Raw genomic sequence first — 16,661 nt, forward strand, 5'->3', positions numbered from 1 at the left:
GCCTAGAAAGGCTTTATCCCTCTCAAGTGTGGGGAAGCTGGGGAGTTGGAGGAGGGCCTTACTAGCCATTTTCTCTGCTACTTTTAGCCCTCTCTGCTTTGGCTTAGTCCTAGGTTACAGCTCCTCAGACATCGGAATCCTTCAGCAGGCCTGATCAGGTCCTCCTACTCAGACCATGCTGAGGCCTCCTGTTTTGTATTCATAGTGACTTTGGGAGGTGGGGGTGGGGGTAGGGGTGGATTGTGCTGCTGTGGAAAGTGAACTGGATGGATGGCTGATAGACATGGCTGAAAGGAAGCTACCTCTGATGCTCTGCGGTATTATTTATTGCTGGTATGATGACAGTGGTTAGGGCTCAAAATATATACTCTATTGGGGTCACCTTCTGGCCTGATGGGTGGGTACAGTCACTTTCCTTGTTGTTTCAGCATACATAGCTGAATTATCTTATTCAGAAATCCTAGGCATGTTCAGCTCATGTGTACAGCTGATGATCATCAGTAGGATCCTAAAATAAAATGTTGCTGGCCACTAGTTGGAATAGTAGATAAAGTACCAAGCTTGTAGTCAAGAAGACCCAAGTTAAAATACAGATCCTTACATTTACTAGCCGTGTGACCTAGGCAAGTCAATTAACCTCTTTTTTCCTCAATTTCCCTCATCCATAAAATGGGGACAATATTGTTACCTACCTCCCAGGATTGTTGTGAGGATCAAATGACAGTAAAGCACAGTGCCTTGCTTATATTAAATACTATGTAAATTGATACTATTATTATGATTTCTGCTAGCATTAGTAGTAGTAGTAGTTGTAGTAGTAGTAGTAGCAATTGTAGTAGTAGTAGTAGCAGTTGCAGTAGCAGCAGCGGTAGCAGTAGAATTAGAAGTAGAGGTAGTGGTAGTGGTAGTAGTAGTAGTAGATGGCGAGGCCGAGACTGCTCATGCTGGGCTGTATCCTCTTTTGCTCCCATGCTGCTGCTCATGTGTTTCATCCTCGAAACTCCAAAGTTTCCTGCTGACTAAACTTAAGAAGCATGAAGCAATGGACATAATGAAAATTCTATTGGGGTTAGATCAGGAGCAGGAGGTGAAACAAAAGGAATATTGTCATGTGGACCAGGGATTTCACTTGGGCAAGGCTGAAGAACCCAGCCATTATCAAGATTAATAAGCTTAAATTTCTTATCAGTGTATTCCTAATGGTTTTCAAGCAATTTCAGGGATCGATGCTATGGGCTTTGTGTTTGTTTGTTCTTTTTTTGTTTTTATGCAGAGATCATTTTTGAAAAAGCCTACTCTAAGAACAGCAACCTTGCCCTTTTCTATGTGGGGATCCTGCATGTGATCTTCACTGCAACAGCTCCCTTTGTCTTGGGCAGAGGTAGGGCGAAATTCCTCCTGTTGTTCTCAGTTGCTTTCATGGCTCTTAGCATTGGGATGTTTAATGTCCACTTTAAAATTCAGATGTCTGACAACTCTTCACATCCTGACTTCCTTATACAATGAATCCAGAGTCAATAGTAGCCAACTCTGGACTGCCATGGCCAAAGGTGTTTGGCATGGCATTTTTCTATGACTTTTTCTTTAGGCTGCAATCCTATCCCCTGACTGGCGATGTCAGAAACATTACTCCTCCAATTCAAGTGTCTGGCCAATAGACTTTCAGCTAGATTATGGCCTTTCTTGTTACCAAGGGTGTTCTAACTCTATTATGGAACGTCCTGGCTTTTCTCTGTCTTCTGACTCCTTACAGTTGTTTTCCAATTACTTTGTGTTCCCAAAACAAAGGGAAAGACTTTAGAGCAAATTGAAGCTCATTTTCAAGGGAGGTGATGAGAGCATCTTTGCCAGGCAAGGGAAGACTGACTGATCACAATGAACAGATGATGGTGACTTAAAATTGGAGTTCTCTTATTTCTCACAATAAGAATTTGTCTGTCTGGAACTCTAAGCCTCATCTAGTTGCAAGAGCCAACACAGAAAATGTGGGAAAAAAGTTTTAATTGCCGTTAAATCTTTTCAAAGTAGGATTCCCTTCTTCCCCTGTAGACCCTATCATGATGCCTCAGGGGCCTTCATTATTGAGCAGGTCCCATCCCAGTTGTGTGGGGGTATTGTATGGTACCCAGGGTTCCAGTTGAGTCTATTGCCAATTAATTGTGGGTTGAATTGGTATGAGAAAAATAAAGCTATAGGAGCCTTGAAGTCTCAGCATTGGTGGCTTTTATTCATCCATTTTCCTTTGTAGAATGAAAGAGGGGAGCCATGTTGCCTTTATGGCCTTTATTAGTCCTCTTTCCTTTCTCCCCCCATACAGAGTATCAGAGAATTTTGGGAATTGATTCTCATCCAGATAAGTGTTAGATTTGGTAATAGTTTAATCAGGAGGAAAAGCACTTTTTTTGTCAAAGATTTGATTCTGAATTTTTTTAAAGACCACACTCATGAATAGTTACATGCTAAATGGGGCTGAGATTGAGTATAAAAGACCCTGGGTGACCATGGATAAGTCATTTGACTAAAGGAAAGGAGGCACAACTTCCATCTGTCAAAGATGAAGGGTTGGATGATCTCCAAAGTTACTGCAGTATTCTATAGTACACTTTCTGACATTATCTAATCTAAAATCCCAGGAATTAGAACATTACCTTTTTCCGAAATCCTTTCTAGCTATAAAATTCTATGAGTATATAGTATTATGACCTCAATTGTACTTCTCTAGGGTTTTCATCTACTGATCCTCTCCTCACCCTACTCCACATCCCCATACACATACATTTTCACATTTTTATGTCTGTATATTAATTCACTTTCTTTCCCCAAGCTGAAATTGATTTTCTTCTCCTCTCTGTTTCACAAAGCTTAACCTATACATTCAAGTCCATCTCAGGGCTCACCTCATTCACGAAGCTTTCCTTGACTGTCACCACCAACTGCCCTGGAACTATCTCATGCCTATGAATTCCTATAGCTCTGCTATGTCTACCAATAATTTGTCATTTATGATATTCCTCCTGGTAATTTTTTTTTATTTGTGTGCTCTGTTTCCTAATATAGATTGCAAGTTCCTTGAGGACAGGCATCATGCTTTACCTGTCTGTAACTTTGGCATTTAGCCCAAAACGGCATGATAAGACCATCGGACATAGAGTCAGGTGATACAGGCTTGAGTCTGCGCTCTGATCCCTAGATGTGTGACTTTGGATAAGTAAGATTATTATTGTTCAGTTGTTTTAGTCATACCTGACTCTCCATGACCCCATTTTGGGGGTTTTCTTGGCACAGATACTGGAATGGTTTGCCATTTCCTTGTCTAGTTCATTTTACAGATGAGGAACTGAGGTAAATTGGGTCAAGTGACTTACTCAGGATTCCATAGCTAGCAAGTGTCTGAGGCCAGACTGTAACTCATGAAAGTGAGTCCTCCTGTTATTCCAAGCCCAGTGCTGTGTCCATTGTACTACCTAGCTGCCCCCTAAGTAACTTTAAATAAGCATAAAAACCTCATGTATCTGGGCATAGAAATGTCCTCACAAAATTACAAATATGCCTTAGACTAGTTCACGTAGTTCTTTGCTACTTACTACCCCAGAAACTGAAACTTTTTCTTGATATGGGCCCACGTTTCTTGTCTTGCTCTTCAACCTCTGCTGATCTATTGACAGTGACCTACACTTCTACTTAGGATCTCTGTTAGTGATCATATCATCTTAGAGTTAGAGGTGACCACAGTGGACATCTAAATCAATACATTCTTGAACAAGAAATATTGCTATGCTATATCTAAAAAAGATCATCGAATCTCTCTTTGAAAATCTCTAGAGATAAGAAGCCCATTGACTTCCCTGATAGCCAATTCCATTTATGGATTATGCTAAGTTTAGGAGGTATTTTTTTCCTAAATTTGCATTTTTTCAATTTCTTCCCATTGCTCTTAAAACTCCTTCTAGTGTCAAGTAAAATAAATCTAATCATTCTTCCATGTGACAGGCCTTGAAATACTTGAGCACAGTTATAATTTTGTCTCCACCATGCACTTTTCTCTCAAGGCTATACATATTTTCAGTATGAGTTTTTTTAAAGTATAAAACATTAAATTTATTCCCATTAAACTTTATCTTTTTTAGATTTGCCCCCAAATTCTAACCTATTAAGAAATTTTGAGTTTCTAACTCTGTCCCTCATTTTAATTATTCTCTCTTTTACTTTTTATCCTCTATACATTTGAAAAGTATTCTAATGTGTTTTTCCACGACATTGACAAAAACTTGAAATAGCACAGGGCTAAGCCCACATACCTGGGTCATTCTACTCAAGATCTTCCAGATCACATGAAACCATTCATTAACACACTATGGCTCTGACTCTAAAACATTTTTCAATTTACCCAATTGTATTTTCATTTAGGCCATGAATCTTACAATCATTTCTACAAAAAAATGCTATGGAAAACTATCATCTATAACATATCCCAAGTTATCAGTCTAGTAATGTTAGCAAAGAGGGAAATATGGTATCATTTTGTTCTTGAAGAAATCATTCTTTGGAGTGAATACTTCTATTGCTAGACGTTCAGTATCCCTCTTAAGAATGCATTCCATAAATTGTGCCAGGTATTGAATTAGACCAGTTACCTGGCCTATAGTTTGCAAACTCCATTTTCTTTGCTTTCTTGAAAATCAAAACAGCCTGTGTCTGTAACTAACCTGCTCTACCTTTCCTCTTCTTCATGACCTTTAAAAGATCACATCCAATACTTCTTTGAATCCTCTCAGATGTAGCCCAATTGGACCTTGTGAATTGAATTGTCTAGTGTTGCAAGTATTCTCTAAATCTTGACGTACTTAACTTGGGTAGCCACTCCCTAATAGCCTTTTTGTTCTATTCTTTTGAGATCAAAGATCATCTTTTAAAGAGAAGATAGAAAAAAAATCACTTGAGCTGTTCCACCTTCTTTTGGGCAAATGTTATTGTATCTCATCACTTTGCCCCCAGAAATAGTACTATACTTTTTTGTTCCTCTTTTCCCCCCAAAATAATTGAAAACACACTTTATCTTCCCATTAGCCTTTCCTCACCAGCCTCTGCACATGCTGAACTTTAGTGATCCTGACTACAGTTAAAGACTTGTGAAATTATTTTGTATCAGTTTTTTTTTTATAACCGGCCCATGTGTTCACCTTCTGAATGTCTCTAACAATATCTAAGTTGTTTGGTGTGTCCTCATTATATTCATTTCAGTCACTTAAGACATTTCCTCTATTTTCCTCCTCATCAGAATGATTTCTCTTTGAATCCTGAGAACTTCATTCTCAAGTTTCTCATTTTTACTGGTCTGATTTCTTCCAAATGAATTTAGCCCATGGTTTCCAGCTTATCATTTTACTGAACCATTTGAAACCTGCTTTCACAAAGTCTAGTGAGACCATGTCCAATCTTCTCTATCACAAGTTTTAATATACAGGGACTAATTTTCTCCAAGTTTGCCATCATTTCCATCTCATCTATCAGTTTCTGCTTTTGGTGAGAAATCACATCTAGATTATAAGGTCTCTTTGTTGGTTCTTCTAACTATTGAATAATAAGATGATTGCTGTCAAGACATTCTTAGCTGCCCAGAGCCAAAATGGTAGAGCAACAGGGAGTACAAGCTTCCTGCTTCTTCCAGACAGATACACACACAGACATACAACATCTAATCTATCTAGAACATACATCAGACAAAATCTTGATGGGAAAATTCAAGAAAAAGGCACAATGGGTCATTTCTTTTTTCTCCTGTCTTGGGCTGCAAAGTAGGGCAGAGAAATCTACAAACTGTAGATGGGATATGGACAGAAAAGCAATAGGGAATAGAATAAGGAATAGAAAAAAATATAAGGACTGAGGCTATGCACCAGGTTAAGGTGAGGTCCCAGACCAATATTAGGCATCATGACCTTATGCAGGGCATGGGAACAAGTGCCAAATGGCAGCTTCAATACTGATTACTCAGTTCCCAGTTGCAGATCCAAGGCAGACTAAGGAGGAGTCCTGTGCTGAGGGTGGTGATTTGGGGTAAGGACTGGTTACAGACCTTAGGCTATATACTGATAGATGAACAACTTTAAAAGCAAACAGCAACTTTGTGGTACTGACTCAAGGAGCAAAGCAGATTCTCAGTTCTAACTTTTAGCTCAGTCTGAAGCCTTTGGAGGAACAACCAGGCCAAGAATCCCAGACCAAAGGGAAACCCATAATTCTATCAGTATGCAGAACTAGAGGTTTTTATCTGTCTGATAACGACTAAGTTCAGCACAAGTATGCTGAAACTTCAAAGGAAGCAATCACATTGGCTTATTGTTCAGATTGACACACAGACCAAGAACTTACAGAGCCCATTCAAGGGGGAAAGAGATCACATTTTCCTTGTATCAGACCACTTAGAGGAGCCCTAAAAACTTGCAGGTCCTTAGTCTGAACTGAAGTTGAGAACCTAAAATAATACAACATTCAATACTCCCATGAAGACGGCAGCAGGATAAGCCCAAACCTTCCCTCCAGAATATAAGTAAATTCTCAAAAAAATTTAAAAAAATTCTACTAGAATTCCAAGAAGAGATGAAGAAAGAGTTTGTAAAAGGTTTTTTTTTTAGTCAATGAAATGGGACTGTTAGAGAAAAATTGAAAATAAATGAGAGTTAGGAAGGAATTTAGGAACTTGGCACAAGAGGTATAAATTCTTGCCTAAACAACAAGTCCTCTGAACATTAGAATGGACTAAATATAATACAATGATTCCATGAGGCAAGAAATATTGAAACAAAATCAAAAGACTAAAAATTGTTATAATAAAAATAATATTTAAATTGACTCAACTTATCTGAAAAACAGATTGAGTAGAAAAAAATTTAAGAATCTTTGGACTACATGAAAGTCATGACCAAAAAAAAAGAGCCTACATATAATAGTTTAAGAATAATAATAGAAAACTGCTCAGATTTTTTAGAAAGAGAGGGACAAGGTGGACATAGAATCCTTCATTCATCACCGTAAAGAACTTGGAAAATTGAATAATCCCAGCCAATTATTACAAAAATTCACAGTCTCAAGGTCAAAGAATAAACAATGCAAGCAGACAGAAAAGATTCAAGTCCCAATGAGCCACAGTAAGGATTACACATGATTTAACAGCTAGCAACAGCTAGCTAGGGAAGGGAAGTAGTACAGAGGACATGAGGTTCAAGTTAGTATAAGTGCATGGCCTGTATTCTAGGCCCCCAGGAAACTCTGAGATCATATGGCCTGGATTTAATCATGGCAGGCTTGTCTTCTGAGGAGTCGGCTTATCTCTCTGACTGCCTACAAGCTGGAATAAAACTCTAGAAAATTCTTCAGATTTAAAAATAAAAATAAACAAACAAAAACAGCTAGTAGAGAGATTGGAATATAATATTCCAGAAGGTAAAGTTGTAATCAAGAAGGATTATAATTAAGATTAATTTACTTAGCAAAACTGAATGTAATCCTATCTGGGAGAGAATAACAAAGGACCTTTAATAAATAGAGGCCTTGCAAGTATTTCTGATGAAAAGACCAGAGCTACAAAGAAATTCTGAAGTACAAACACAGGAGTCAAAAGAAACATTAAAAAAAAAAAAGAAATGTAAATGAACAAACACAAGGTACTAAACAAGGATGAACTGCTTTCATTCTCATACTGGGAGATGATCCATGTGTTCCCTCTGAACCCTATTATCTCCAAGGGTAATAAAGGGAACCTAATTAGACAGAAGAGCTGGGACACAGTTAAATGATGTCTTGATAATTTTGAAAGAATGGAATGGGAGGGGGAAGAGAAATTCTTTGGAAAATTGGAGGAAAAGGACAAAAGGAGAAGAAAGAATTAGAAAGAGGGTAAATTTAAGGAAGGAAAAGTCCTGAGCAAAACAAACTCTAGGGAAGTATACCGATATTTATACTCTTTTTCTCACTGTCAAAGAATTGGAAATTGAGGGGGTGTCCAATTGGAAAACTGTGCTATATAAATATGACAGAATAATATTATGCTCTAAAAAGGGTGTGGTTTTAGAGAAACCTGAGAAGACTCAAAATGTTACTGAGTGAATTGAGTACAAATAATACAAAAACAATATTGTAAAATTAAGTAATTTGAAAGGCTTTAGAGAAGTAATTAGCATACCAACCTTGATTCCAGAGGACTAATGATGAAACATGCTGGAATGCTGGTATGCTGGTCACCTCCTGATAGAAAGGTGAAGGACTCAGGGTAAAAAAAATAGACATGTGTGCTCGCATGTATGCATGTGCATAAGCATGTGTGTGTGTGTGTGTGTGTGTGTGTGTGTGTATACATGGCCATTGTAGACATTTATTTCATTTGACTATATTTGTAACAGGGATTTTACTTTTCTTTCTCAGTTGTAGGAGAGATAAGGTGAGTATTTCCTTAGTAAAAATAATTTTAAAATTTTATAACTTGTTCTTTTGGAGAGATGAGACAGAGATAGCAAAACAGAGAATAAGAGTGACAGAGAGGGAGAAGACAGAGAGTCAAAAAAAGAGACTTAACAAATGCATGCATACCAAATGTTCTCCTGACGCCCATAACACACATGTATACATGTATACACATATGTACATACACACATATATCTATATATCTTCACCTACATGAATTTTGGTATGAAATTTGAAGCTAGGGCACTTATGGCTGACTTTTTCTCTGAATTTTGAGTACTCTGAATTTCTGGTTGCCCCTATTGATGCTCTCCTTACTCCAAGGTAGCTCATTCCCTAAGGTGTATTAGTTGGTGACTTTTCACTTTTGCTTTAGAAGCCCTATTGATCAAATATATAAATCTTTTTTCTTACCACTCCTTGTAAGGATACATACCTTCCTTGGCCAGTTATTGAAGTAGGAAAAAAAAATTAAAACTAGAAAGCACTTCAAAAACATAAAGTCCAATGGCCTCATTTTCCACATGGAGAAATGAAGGCCCAGAGCTGTTAAATGCCTGGATCAATGGTTTCACAGACACTAAGTCAAAGAGGGAGATTTTGAACCAAAGCTCCAGAGAAAGTTAATTGTAGAAAAGATGGTGGAACCCAGAAGAATAGGGATACCTCATTCTTTTTGCCGAACTACATATTGGTTGAAAAATTCAAATTCTGGTCTCAGATACCAACTTAGTCAGCTATGAATCCTGTATGTCTACATGCCTCTTGTCTTTGGAGAAAAGCCTTTGGATCTCTGATCATCAAGTTAATAAAGAAAAAAAAGCATTAATCAAGTGCCCACCAAATTACCAAATAATAGACATTGTACTAAATGCTAAGGACACAAAGAAAAAAATAAAATATACTCTGCCTTTTAAGAAGCTTATATTGAAACAATAGAGGTAAAATATGTATGTATGTGTACATGTAAATATATATATGTATATATATATATATATGCATGTATATGTATATACCAAAAAAATCATCCACAGTTGCATTGTGAGGGAGGGCATTAGCAACTACAGGTAATATGAAAGTCTTTATGGAGAAGATAGCTCTCAAGCTGCTGAGTTTTGAAAGAAATCATTGATTCTTGCAGGAAGGAAAACATGGGAGACAAGTAACACAAAGGCAAAGAGATAGGAGTTACAGTGTCATGTGTGAGGAACATCAGTTAGGCCAGTATGGCTGAACAATAGACTGTATGGAAGCAAATAATGTGTATGAAGCCAGGAAAGGTAAGATAGAGTCACATTATGAAGACCTTTAAATGTCATACAGAGAAGTTAATATTTTATCCTGGAGGCGATAGTGAGTCACTGAAATTTAATGAGATGGGAAGTGATGTGGTCACACCTGCCCTTTAGGAAAATCACTCAGTGACTATGTAGAGAATGTAATGAAGTGGGGGAAAAGTAGAGACATGGACACTGAACTGGAGCCCATTTCAGTAGACAAGATGTAATATGATAAAGGAATGAACAAATGTGGTGACTGTGAGTAGAGAGAAGGGGATACGCACACACACATACACATATATACATATACATGTGTATATCTATATATCTATCTATATCTGTATCTATTTACCTATCTCTGTGTGTGTATATACATATAGATAGATATGTATATACATTCATACATACATCCACACATATATGATAAATTTTGTGAAGGTAACAGATCATATATGTAGAATGAGAACAAACCTCATCTGGAAACTTGCTCTTGATTTTGCATTATTAACCTGTTGCTTCTAGGCCAATACTTAGTATGAAGTATCTACTTTTTCCTTTCCAGATTCCAAAAGCCTTTGCTTACTGTGAGAGGAACTCCATTCTTAAAGCATAACAGGTCTTATACTCAGCCACTTGCTTTGGAAAGGATGTGAGAGGCCTTACTACTTCTCTCATCCTGTCTACCTCTACCCAAGGCCTAGGTATGCAATGAGTAAGGGAGGGATGTTTTGTCTGTAAAGAAAAAAAATGTATTTTAGCCCATGCAGTAACAAAGGAAGCCCATATTTTAGCACAGGAGGAAATAAGAACCTAGGAGGAAAGTGAAAAAAAAGTGAAGAAGAGACCTAATTAAAAGGCTTCTCTACTGAGCAATTCTGTCTGCAGTGCCCTGGGGGACCCTTCTTTGACCTCACCAACCCCTGGTTACCAGCCTAGAGAATGAAGAAAGTTAATTGCAGAGAAGATGGAGGAGCCCAGAAGAATACGGATGCTAAAAGAGGAAAAGAATTCCAACTATAGTGGCCTTTTAGATTCAGTGAAATAGGGTTTCAAATGGTCACTGTCCCTCTCTGAGGGAAACATAACTCATCCAATTTTAGTGTTCTGGTGAGAGAACAGAGAAAAGGCAGGAAATTTGTCAGGGAAGGAGCACACCAGTGCTGGGCCTTCAGAAAGCAATATGATTGGGAGTTATGAGCATATTTTTTCAAAAAGACACCATAGAAAAGACAACAGAGTAATTGATAAAAGAGTCTTTGCAAATCCAAATGGAATATGGGATAGTACTAAAATGGTTAAGCGATGAGGAAAAAGAAAAAAATCAAGATTCAGGCACCCCAAATTACAGTCACAGATTACTCTCCTGAAAATTAAGGGGTAATGAATAAGAAATGAGATGAGCTTAAAAAGCACATTTGGAACTTGACATTACAAATTAATGTTACTGAAATAGAAGAATATCTGAAGTAGGGGGATGGGGAAGGTAGGATAAGACACTGTACTTTCATGAGACCTGGAATAGTGAGAGGAGAAACGAATGAGTGACAGAGATAGACAGACAGGTGGATACAGAAAATGAGAGAGACAGAGAGAGAGGCACACAGAGACAGAGAAGGACAGACAGAGAGACACAGAGAAAGAGAGAGAGAGACAGCAAGAAGGAGGCAGAGAGAGAGGCAGGGAGGAAAGACGGAAAGACAAAAAGAGAAAGAAAGAAAGAAAAAAAGAAAGAAAGAAAGAAAGGAGAGAAAGAGAGAAAGAAAGAGAGAAAGAAAGCAAAGAAAGAGAAAAGAAAGCAAAGAACGAGAAAAGAAAGCAAAGAAAGAGAGACAAAAGACAGAGAACAATAGTTAAAATAAATGAGGATTTTGCAGATGGTCTGGGTTAATACTAGGGAAGGGAGGTAGTACAGAGGACATGAGGTTCAAGTTAGTATAAGTGCATGGCCTGTATTCTAGGCCCCCAGGAAACTCTGAGATCATATGACCTGGATTTAATCATGGCAGGCTTGTCTTCTGAGGAGTCGGCTTATCTCTCTTACTGCCTACAAGCTGGAATAAAACTCTAGAAAATTCTTCAGATTTAAAAATAAAAATAAACAAACAAAAAGCCCTAAATATGTCTTGAGCCAAGGTTTGCATCAGATACAACCTAAGGGTAAAAGACGCCTCTCTTGCAAAAGGGCTTAGTATACAATAGAGAAGCAATAATTTCTAATTCCTATACCACAGAAATGGCATGATCAAGAATTCACAGGAACATATGGAATACATGGAAATACAGAAAACATAAATATTCTAAAAAAAGTGTTAGACTCATTAGACTTTCCTAGAAGTATAAAACTCTTTACACTCAAACACTTTCCAATGATCTCAGACTTGTACCAGTCTGAGTAACTCTCACTATGAAGGGTGGAAGAAGTACAGATATCATGATGTCCCATGTTATAGTGTTAGTGTCTTTGGGGTAATTCTTTGATTTGTCTTTTCCTTCTCTGAGATATGTGTCGTCAAGGAAATCTGCTGCTAAGCCATCAGCAGAAAACTCAGAAACTCTCAAAATCAGTAATAACCTTAAGGTAAACCCCAAGGCTGGACATGTCCATTCTCAGGATCAATAACCACTGACCTATATTAAGGGAAAGCCAGGAAATGAACATCTAGAATTTGACCTTCAACCTTTCAGTCTTTCCTCGGTAAGGAGGGAAAAAGTCCTTCCTCCCCCACCTACCCTCTCTCATATCCTATTCTCCTTTGCTATATTCTGGTCTGGAAGTTCAAGAAAAAGTATGGGAAAATGAAAAAAAAAGATTAAAAAGATTACCTTTGTAGACCACAGAGGACATGATTTATCTGATCCTAGTCTGTCCTCCTAAGGTCAAGTCAAATAGTCACTAGGAAGCAAGCCCCAGTCATAGGAAACCTAGCAGAGTGTTTCCCTAAGGCTTCTTAGTAAGGGCTCAGGTCAATTGTCTAGCCCCTAGGAAAGTGTAGCTTTTCAATACAGATCATATCCTTTCATCCCATCAAGGTGACTAGGGCAATGCATTTTAATGAGGGCCTCTGATCACCTTCATTATATGAGTAATATAAGGAGCAGTATCTAAGTACTGACTTAAATTAGGTGACTCTATAAGTATAAATATGCAAATAATAGAAGAAAATACTAATTCAATCACAGGCTTAAATACAAAAAAATAAATTGCACAATAAAAAGTGGGGGATAAAGGAATTAATAAGAAAGCAACACAACTTGTGCATAAAAAAACAACTTTGAAAATACTCACGTCATTTCGTGGGAAGCATGGGGAAACTGTCCAAGAAACTTTTCATTCTACAACTACTACCCTTGGGAGATTTCTTTTAAAAAATAATTCTATTGACATAATTTTAATTAACATTTTCCATAGTAGTTGTTCCTTGCTTAATTCCTCCAAAAGAGTTGCCCCTTTATTATAAGGTATGAACAGTGGAAAAAAGATTTTTAAAAAATCAGCAAAACTAAACAACAGTTCAAAAAGTTTAATAAATGCACTGACCCAACTATAACCATGTTCTCCCACTTCTGCAAAGGTGTGGGGAAAGATATCATCTCATATCTCCTCTTTGAAACTAAACTTGGTCATTTTAATTTTCATTTGGTTTTGAATATTTTGTGGTTGTTTTCATTTACATTGTGGTAATTGTGCACATTGTTTTCCTGATTCTGTTTAGGTCACTTTGCATCAGTTCATGTAAGATTTTTCATGTTTCTCCATGTTTATCATGTCCATTGTTTATTATAGCTCTACAATATTTATTTATTACATATACTGCAATTTGTTTAACTATCCTCTGCTCAATAGGCATCAAGTGCTTCTATAAATATAGTACTGTATAAGGGTTCTGTCTTTTTGCCAGGCCTCTTTGTGGTATGTTTCTTAATGAAATATTTGATTCAAAGAGTATGGGTTTTTTAGTCCTTTTTTCATAATTCCAAATTGCTTTCCAAAGTGGTTGCATGAATTCATAACTCCACCAACAATGCATTAGTCTGCTCATCTCTCCATACCTTTTCTAACATAGATTATTCCCATCTCTCATGATTTTTGCCAATCTGCTGGGTAGGAGGTGAAATCTCAGGCTTCTTGCAGTGAATTTATCTTATTATCAGTTGTTGGGAGTGTTCTTTCATACGGTTGTTAATACTTTGCAACTCTTCTTTTGAGAAATGTTTGTCTACGTCCTTTGACCACTTAATTGTTGTGGAATGGTTTTGGATTTTATACATTCCTAGAAGTTGTCTAAGGGCTGTAGATATTATACTCTTAACATGGACATTTAACACAATTTTTTTTCTCAGTCAATGCTTCTCTTTTTATCCTAGTTGCATTAATGTTCTTCATTCAAAAGCAGTTCAAATTCATGTAATCAGACAACTATTTTTTTTGTCTTTTGCAATTGTCTTGTTTCTTTATTTGGTTGAGAACTGATTCTCTACTCATAGCTCTGAACAATACGTGATCTGCTTCTCTTCTAAAGTTCCATAATATTGTCTTTAATATTTGGGTCAAACATCCATTTTAAACTTATTGTAGAATATGATGAACGTTGCTAGTCTACACACAGTTCTGCCAGACTACTTTTCACTTCTGTCATTGGTTCTTATGAACTGGGGTGTTCTTTCCTAGATAATTGATGTTTGCCTGTTTATCAAACACTGAGATAATAAATTCAGTTATTTCTGAATCTACATTGTTTAGTTAGTTTTATTTGTTTTTTTTCCATTTTTTTTAACTAACACCAACAGAGCCGGGAAGAAAAGGTCACGTGCCTGCCCGGAGGATTCTTTGTTCTCTTGGGGCCATCACGTGGGGAGGCAGCCCTTAGAAGCGCTTTTCCGTGGAATAGGGGAGAAGGGGAATAGGAGGGGGAGGGGAGGGGGAAGGAGGAGATGGGGGGGGGGAGCAGAGCATTTAGAATGATGTGAATTGGTGCGAGGAGCCAAGGAGGAGAGGCCCTGGCTCGGAAGCAGACCACGGCTTAAGCAGGTATTTCTCCTGAAAGCAATTGTAGTGATAGCAGTGGACATTTAGAAAGATCCTTAGAGCATTCCCTATTTCATCATCACGAGGAGGACATATGTACCACAGTCATGGCTTTGGTGTCAGCAGACTCCCAAATAGCTGAAGTACTCGTTGAGCTCCATCAACTGAGAGAGCAAACTCAGGAAGAACATTCTGGAAGTGAACATAACCTCATCACTATCCAGAAGACACATGAGCCAATGCAGAGAGAAAAGGCAATCTTCCCCCATTACTGGATGAAGCTTTGTGGTCTCTATACCACAGCCAAGGCAGATGGAGATGCAGAGGCAGAGTTAAATATACTGCGCAGAGCTCTGGATAAGATTGCTGAGATCCTCTGTTGGAAGAAAGGCACATTGCGTCTAAAATTGCACGCTTGTAAGATGATTCAGAATCCCCCACAGAAAACCATGCACTGAGTGGGGCTGATAACTTTGCTGCAACAATCAGTCATGACATGGACCCTGTGGATTTTGAAACCTGGGGAAAAGCCTCCACCCCTGTGTGGAGTCATACCAGCTTCAGGGGACAACACAGCCAAACAAGGTGGTAAGGTGGCTGCTCAAGTAAAAGCTGTGGATGGGGATGAGCAGTGGATTTTGGCACAAATGGTCAGTTATAGTCAGGCCACCCACAAATATTAAGTGGATGACATTGATGAGGAAGGCAAAGAGAGACACACATTGAGCCAAAGACATACCATCCCACTACGGCAATGGAAGGCCAATCCTGAGACAGACCCTGAAGCTTTATTCCAGAAGGATCAGCTTGTTCTGGCATCATCCCCCAAAACTGCCTGTTTCTACTGGGCTTTGATTCACACTCCCCCACGGTGGCCCCAGGAAGACAACTCTGTTCTGTTTGAAGATACCTCCTATGCAACTGGGCCAGTGTGGCCCAAAGATATGTTGTGTCCTTCAAGGAACCCAAGAAGAAGTGAGGTTGGGTTTGGCTGAATCACGTACTCCCATTACCTTGTCTTTGTTTACCTGACTCCTCTGCCGTGCCCTTTGAAGGGGGGAATTAATGTATCATTCTCTGCAGACAGATAAATATAAAGCCCTGTCCCCCACATCATCTGTTTCCAGGGCCTGATTTCCTCAGACTTCAATCCCTTCCCCAAGTGAGAACTGGGAGCTGTGTGTACTATCTTTTGGTTCTAAAGATGACTCATGAACTAGGATGTAAATAATTTTATTTTTTTTTAGACTGAGGCAACGTTTATAGTAGCTAAGCAGAATAAACTCTATAACAATGAAAAAAAAAACAACAGAACAATAAACTAACACCAACTGTTTTTGATGATTGTTGCTCTGTAATATATTTTGAGGTCTGCAAGTGCTATTTTTATGAAGAGAATTCTTAACCAAATAAAGAGAAAATCACCAAAAATAAAGTAGAAAATTTTGAACACACACACACACACACACACACACACACACACCCCTATATACAACCTCTGGGCATCGTTTGATACTATTGATCACTCTCCCCTCCTTGATTCCCTTTTCTTTTTAGGTTTCCAGGACACTATTCTCTCCTGGTTTTCCTGCTATAGATGTGACTATTCCTTCTCTTTCTCCTTTGCTGGATCCTCCTCCAGATTGTGTCCTCTAACCATAGGTTCTCCTCAGGGTTCTGTCCTAGGTCCTGTCTCTTCTCTCTCTGCTACATCAATTAGTGACCTCATCAGCTCCCATAGATGTAATTACCATCTTTACACTGATGATTCCCAAATCTATCTTTCCTGCTCTAATATCTCTGCTGCTATAATCTCACATCTCCAAGAACCTTTCAGATGTCTCAAATGATTTGTCCAGTAGACATTTTAAACTCAACATATCAAAAACAGAAAT

At 38.1% G+C, this 16,661-nt stretch overlaps 2 pseudogenes; both read left to right on the forward strand.

Moving 5' to 3' along the window:
* Positions 1-969: 969 nt before the first annotated feature.
* Positions 970-1,833, forward strand: LOC118842631 (annotated as a pseudogene).
* A 13,025-nt stretch (positions 1,834-14,858) lies between these two features.
* Positions 14,859-15,745, forward strand: LOC118841135 (annotated as a pseudogene).
* Positions 15,746-16,661: the final 916 nt, after the last annotated feature.

This window comes from Trichosurus vulpecula, chromosome 3, assembly GCF_011100635.1.
Source record: "Trichosurus vulpecula isolate mTriVul1 chromosome 3, mTriVul1.pri, whole genome shotgun sequence".
In the NCBI taxonomy this organism is placed as follows: domain Eukaryota; kingdom Metazoa; phylum Chordata; class Mammalia; order Diprotodontia; family Phalangeridae; genus Trichosurus; species Trichosurus vulpecula.